This window comes from Nycticebus coucang, chromosome 22, assembly GCF_027406575.1.
Source record: "Nycticebus coucang isolate mNycCou1 chromosome 22, mNycCou1.pri, whole genome shotgun sequence".
Taxonomy (NCBI): Eukaryota; Metazoa; Chordata; class Mammalia; order Primates; family Lorisidae; genus Nycticebus; species Nycticebus coucang.
Window position 1 is genome coordinate 52,093,416 of NC_069801.1, and position 7,184 is coordinate 52,100,599.

Consider the following 7,184-nt stretch of genomic DNA (forward strand, 5'->3'; position numbering starts at 1 on the left):
TTCCTTGGGCAGCTCAACACATCTGAGCTTCCATTTCCTTGTCAATAAAAAGGAGTTCACAAAGTCTCTCTCTCTCTCTCTCTCTATATATATATATATTTACTTAAAAATAATTCCACTTATATTCCACAATTTGTTCAAATACTGATTTTCTTACAATCTTTCTATAGTATGTTGTTAAACAAATTCTTCACATTGTGTCTTGACTGTACTTACAGAATTTGAGGGTAATGCTTCTGTGGGTTTTTAATAACTTAATTTTAACTAGAGGGATGGCAGGTGGTCACACGCAGTCCATGTGGGATCCTAGCGAGACATTCAGTGAGTTTTCTGGTGTGGCCATCCCTTTGGCGCTGAAGGTAACGCAGCTATTGAAAGAAGTGACTAGGGTTGGACCACTGCTCTCTGCGTCTTCCAGTTTTCCTGTGTTATCTTCCCAGTTAATGTGGAATCTTATGACCCTGGGGTTAGATGGAAAAAAGTGTTCCTTTGAAGCTTAAAAAAGTCTGGCTTTACTGGTAGATTTTCTCTTAATTCTGTCTCAGTGTGCTCATTATTTATGTAATAGCCAACTCTATTAAATTCTTGACCCTGATAGGTGCAGGAAATTAGTACAACTCTTATACTTGCGGTACCTGCTTCTGTAAGGAGTCCTGGGTCAGGTGCATCAGCCTGAAATGCAAACACGTGCCTTCCTGCAGGTACGGGCCCTTAACATGGAATCTAACCCTTGAGCATATTCTCCACTTTCTGCAGAGCCCACGTAAGATAATCTTCTACTTCAAGTCTTCAGACAGGCCCTCAATGCATTTGAAGGTGATCTCGAACTGGAATGGTTGTCGAAAGGGGAAGGGTTATCCAGCACCCCTACATCATGCATCTGAACCTTTGCCATATTTTGAAAAAAAAAAACAAAAACAAAATACAAAAAAAAAATGGGAAGTGAGGCTTGTTGCAGCACCTTGAACTCCAGCGCGGACCCCGCCCTCGCAGTTGGCCGACGCCCTGCTGCCGCGACGTGAGAAACCTTCCCTCCCTCTTTTTATTTACCCCAGAGCAGTGCACAGTGGTTTGCAGCTTTCCTATTTCCCACGAAATCTATTTTGAAGTATTTGGAAAGAATAATTGTTAAGTGCTTTGAAAAGGGGACTCATTGCTATAGTTCAGGCGGGAGAGGAGGATGCTGGAATTAAGTGGTAGAACAGAGAGGCATAAGGGGTTGGATTTAAGAGGAAGCGTGGCAGAAATTCTGCAGACTCTTCAGTGGGGCGGTTGTGACACACGGAGTGAGGGACAGGAGGAGGATGTCTCAGCAGACTCTGCTCCTGTTCTTCGGTTATCAGTGAGAGAGAAACGATTCTGGCTAATCTCAACAAAAAGTAAAGTTCGCGGAAACAAATGGCCGAGCTCTCAGAATCTAAGGAAAAGCTCATTAGTCAGGCCTCAGAGGATACTGAAATGGGGCGCTCCGGAATTCAGGTGTAGGAAGTAACGGTCAGTGTCAGGATGGCCTGCACCCCTGTGTCATGCCTTCTTAATCCTTCACCTAAGAGTCTAGTTGACCTTGGTTGGATTTGCCCACACAAAGCACAGTGAACTGAATGTTAGAGACGGATGTGTCCCCCGAAGGACATCAAGTGCGCTTATTAGCAGACAAGGGTGATGGATGCTGGATGGGCAAGAGCCATCACATCTGGGATGTCGTGACATTTGTCAGCCTCACCGCAACTGCTTCTGCCATTTACACCAGTAACCAAGAAAGGCAGATGGATGATGGCGTCTGTGGAGAACTGGCTGCGTTTCATTTTTCATATGGACATGCAATATAGGCTTTTGGAGAGTTTATAAAAGATTTAGGAGGAATGTATAGAACTGAAAGTTATCAGTTTACAAGGGTTGAGAACAGGTGACATTGCCCAGGGATAACCCCCAAGGAAAGAACATTGTTCTGAGCATCAACTTTTGAAGAAATGCCTGCTGGGATATAATAATAATGATTAATAAAAATAAAAATGAATATATGCTAGAAACTGAGAAGGAATGCTTTCGGAGACAGAAGATGAGCCAGGAGAGATTGGAGGTAGAATTTCACGAAGCCAGTTAAGGGTGAGCAATCATCCTGATTGACCAGGACTGTCCCAGTTTGAGTGCTGAAAGTTCCCTGACCCACGAACCCTGCCAGCCCCCAGCAAACTGGAGGGGTTGGGGTTGGTCACCCTAGAGTCAGGAGTGTTGCAGAGCTAAGTGCAATAGGGAGTGTAGCTGAGCACTGAAAAACAGCCATGGGAGTGGACACTTGGGGAGCTTCGACAGCTGTGGCCGGGGCTGTTGCAGGGAGAGGTGAAGGCAGAGGCCAGACTGCAAGAGTTGAAGAAAGAGGGCAGAGAAGGGGGAGGAAGTGGGGCAGGCTGACACCTTCTCAAGAAGGGAAAGAGACACAGGGGATGTTGGTTGGGGGGCCAGGCAGGGTCAGGGAGATTTGTTCGGTTTGGTTTTAGGAACTTGAGCAAGTTCACAGGCTCATTTAAGGTAGAGAGGAGACAATAGGGTTAAACGCTGGAGAGCAGAGGTTATATTTGAAGGAGCTGGGTTCTAGGGAGCAGACGTTTATGGGGTGACAATTCGAAGGCCAGAGGAAAGATGCAGCATCTGGGTACAGATATAAATTCTCTTGCAGCAGGAGGAAAAGTTAGGGGCTACATATGTTGTTTCTGTTTCTTTAAGGAAGTTGTTCAGAGGGTGTGTGTTCTGGGGTGGGCAATGATGGGGATGGGAGCAGAGCCAGCCAGGAGTGAGCAAACGGCTATCAGAGCCTGGGTCTGGGGTGGGGGCTGCGGTGGCCATGAACCCGTCTGCCCTGTGCCCTTTTCTCCAGCAGCACTTGGTGAACTGGGTGCAGGGAGAAAGACCAGCTGAGGCTGGTGAAGCAGGAATGCAGGGTTGGAGAGGAGGGGAAGGAGAGTATCTCTCAGGCCACCCAACCACTGTGCTGAGCTTGGGCAGGAAGGTGGGGACAGAGAGGGGGTTGCTGGATTGCCAGATAATGGGGGAATTAAAGGCAAAGGAAATTACGGGTAGACCCATATTTTCCCCTGTGCCAGAATAGCCTGCAGGGGCTGTACTACTGTGCTGCTTGGATTTGAATCAGTAGTTTTACCTCTCCAGGCCTCAGTCTCCCCATCTGTAAGACCATGTAATCTCTATGGTGTTCTCCAGATGTAACCATAAAGGATTGTGCAAATCAGCATATCCAACCCTCTCGGGCCTCTGGGCCCTTTCGGAACCTTCTATTCTGTAGCTTCTGAGCCACGGTGAGTCATTTTCTGCTCAGAAGAAGCCAACCCTGGGAAACAAGATCTGAGATTTCAGTTATCAGGGCCAGATGCCAAGCGATAGTTTCAACTACCATTGGCCAAAAGTTGACATTCAGGTTGCTTTGCCTCAGGGGTCTCAGTAAATATTAACCAACACACCGGTGACCTTGGACAGGCTGCTGAAATAATTCATCACTTAGTTCACTTGACCAAGAAAAGCAAGTGGTTACATGCTGAGTGTGGCCAGGTAGCAGTGTGACTCAGAATAGTTGTACGAAGAAGGCTGTAAACAGAAATGTTAATTCTTGGGGCAGCACCTGTGGCTCAAGGAGTAAGGCGCTGGCCCCATATACCACAGGTGATGGGTTCAAACCCAGCCCCAGCCAAAAGAAAAAAAAGAAATGTTAATTCTTGGAAATGCCACGGCCTTAGGTTGGGTTCCCTAGAAGCAGAGACTGAGATACGAATTGCTGTCCAAGATACTCATCGGGAGAAGTCTCCCAGAAGGGGTAAAAGGAAAGAGGCACAGGCAGAGGAGAAATGCAAAGTAAGAGGGTGGTCTGCTCCCGTGAAACTCTGGAGTGCAGACATGCAGAGTTAGTCTCACCCAGGGTAAGGGGGCGACCATTTTTTTTTTTTGAGACAGAGCCTCAAGCTGTCGCTCTGGGTAGAGTGCCATGGCATCACACCTCACAGCAACCTCCAACTCCTGGGCTCAAGCGATTCTCCTGCCTCCGCCTCCCAAGTAGCTGGGACTACAGGCGCCTGCCACAACGCCCAGCTATTTTTTTTGGTTGCAGCCGCCATTGTTGTTTGGTAGGCCTAGGCTGGATCAAACCCACCAGCTCTGGTGTATGTGGCTGATGTCGTAGCTGCTTGAGCTTCAGGCGCCGAGCCAGGGGGTGAGCCATTCATACCCAGATGTCAACCAGTCATGGAAGAGGGCTGCGGACAGGTGAAGTGGAGGGGAGGAAGGAGTGGAACCTTTCTGGTGAGGGTACTCTTATTTGGCCCAGGGAAATTCTGTGCCAAAGAGGGCCACAGAGTTTTATCAGCAATGCTTACATCTGCTGGTTGGGAAAAAGTGCCACCAACGGCATCCACTACTGCCACCCTACAAATAACAAACGGAAGTTTTATCTTTAGTTCTGTTAGTGGCTGGGAAATGACATATAGGCAGATGGAAAAAAACAAAACAAGAAAATAACTAAAGGAAATGGTGGTCCTGCGATTCACGCAGACTTAAAAGCTATTTGAAGTTCATAAATGATCAGCCCATAAACATCACTCATTACCCCAGTGACAAACAGTAGAACTGTTCTTACCCCTTCTACACATATTTTTGAAATTTCACACTGCTGACAAAGAATTAATATCCTTAATATGTATATAAAATTCCTACAAATTGATAAAAATGAAGATCCTGATATTTATGTAGGAAAAAGACATTAACCAATAATCCACCAAGGAGAAAATACGAATAGCTAACAGACTTTTAAAAAAGTCCTTTAAGGGGGTGCCTGTAGCTCAGTGGGTAGGGCGCCGGCCACATACACCAAGGCTAGTGGGTTCGAACCCGGCCTGGGCCAGCTAAAATAACAATGAAAACTGCAACCAAAAAATAACCAGGCGTTGTGGCAGGCGCCTGTAGTCCCAGCTACTTGGGAGGCTGAGGCAAGAGAATTGCTTAAGCCCAAGAGTTGGAGGTTGCTGTGAGCTGTGATGCCATATCACTCTACCCAGGGCGACAGCTTGAGACTCTGTCTCAAAAAAAAAAAAAAGTCCTTCAAGCTTGCTCATAATCAAAGAAACATAAAGGAAGGAATATATTTATTTTTAGCTATCAAATTATAAATGCTTTAAAATGAGAACACTCAAATTGGCAAAAGTGAGGAGAGATGGGTGCTTTCTACGCAGTTTTGGGGAATACGGGATGGTCTAAATCGTCTTAGAAAATAATTGTATAGTATGTTCACAAGACTAAAAAATCTTTAAACTCCCTGATTTATACTTTTACTCCATCCCAGGAATCCATCTTAAGAAAATAATACAAATGCTTCACTATCACCGTATAATGGGATTGAGATTAACATGCATTATTTTATTGTATTCAGTTGCTTATGAAAAGGGTATTTTCATGAAGTCTTTATTTTTTTTTTTTACTAGGAGAGAAAACCAAAGCTTAAGGGAGTGAAGTAAAGGTTATATTGTGAAGAAGGGAGGAAGCTGGGGTTATCAGACTCTGCTATGTGTGTCTTTAACACCTTTACTTACTCTATGGGCTCATTACTATGTGGGTCCAAGAAAAGGGAGAAAATGAACCTTTTTGCAAAGTAATTAGACCGGGCAAACTGTTTCTTGCTCCATTGATTAGAGAGCCTCAGCAGCGTTTGTATTTCTAATTAAGTCAGCCAGATTTAATTAGGATTCCTAGGGGTTTCACCCAGTCCTTTGGAAAGTTTTGTGATGAGTTTGACATGAAAATATAAAACAGTTCTAGGCTCCTCTGTGAAAACGTATGAAGTCAGCGGCTGTGTTTGGCAACTTTTCGGGTTAGGTTAGCAGTAATTGACAGGGGTTGAAAACGATAACCCATTAATGAAACAATCGGTGGATATACTTGCTTCCTGTCTGTATCTCTTCCCCCCAACTGTGAGCTGTCTTGCAGAGATCATGCCCGTCTCGTTTATTTAAATAAAAGATGAGAAATGGATGATGAAAGGTAGGCATTCAGCAGTGTTTTCCAAACTCTCACATGTGAACACAAAGGCATGTCACAAGAATGATAATGATTACAGTGGCATTATTGGTTTTTGTTTTTTGTGCTGATGGACAGATGGGTTGTTTCTGGTTTTTGACTATGACAAATATAGCTACTGTGTGTGTATTTGTGTACAGGTTTTTACATGAAGTTAAATTTCTATCTCTCTGAAATCAATGCCCAGGAATTCTACTTTGCTGGTTTGTATGGTAGCTGTCTGTTTAATTTTTAAAGAATGTGCCGATCTGTTTTCCAGAGTGGATGGACTGTTTTTCATTCTGATCAGCAGTGTGTGAGTGATTCCGTTTCTTTGACCCCTCAGTGGCATTCAGTGTTGTCACTGGTTTTAATTTAGACACGGGGATCGATGTGCCGTGATACCTCATTGTGGTTGTAATTTGCACCTCCCTCATGGCTGACAACGTTCACCATCTTACGTGCTTGCTTGACATCTGTATACCCGCTTCGTTAAAATGTCTCTCCCTGTCTTTTTCCCAGTTTGTACTTGGGTTGTCTGGGGTTTTTTGACTGTTAAATTTCTGGTGATGGTTATGTATTTCACCTTTTGTTCCAAATGTGGTACATAAATATTTTTTCCCAGTTTGTAGCTGGTCTTTTCTCCTCTTAACAGGGCTGTTCACAGAGCAAACATTTTTTTATATTGGTGAAGTTCATTTTTTCTTTTATAGTTTTTAAAGATTTTCTCTTTTTTCCTCCCTGAAAGTGTTATAGTTTTACATTACAGTTCATAATCCATTTCAAGTTGACTTTTATAGAAGATGTGAGACTTGGGTTTACTCCAGTCCATTCCCCCCTCAATTATCTCACCACCATTTGTTGAAAAGGCTATTTTTTCCCGTCCAGTGGATGGTTTTTGCATTTGGGGATATTTGTACATGCGTATTTCCAAGTTCTCTATTTTGTTCCATTGATCTATGTGTCTGTCCTTCTGCTGATACCACAGTCTTTTTTTTTTTGAGACAGAGTCTCACTATGTCATCCTTGGTCGAGTGCTGTAGCGTCATAGCTCACAATAGCCTCAAACTCTTGAGCTTAAGTGATTTTCTTGCCTCAGCCTCCTGAGTAGCTGGAACTACAGGTGCCCACCA

At 44.3% G+C, this 7,184-nt stretch overlaps 1 pseudogene; it reads right to left on the reverse strand.

Moving 5' to 3' along the window:
- Positions 1-283: 283 nt before the first annotated feature.
- LOC128575610 (histone chaperone ASF1-like) lies at positions 284-895 on the reverse strand (annotated as a pseudogene).
- Positions 896-7,184: the final 6,289 nt, after the last annotated feature.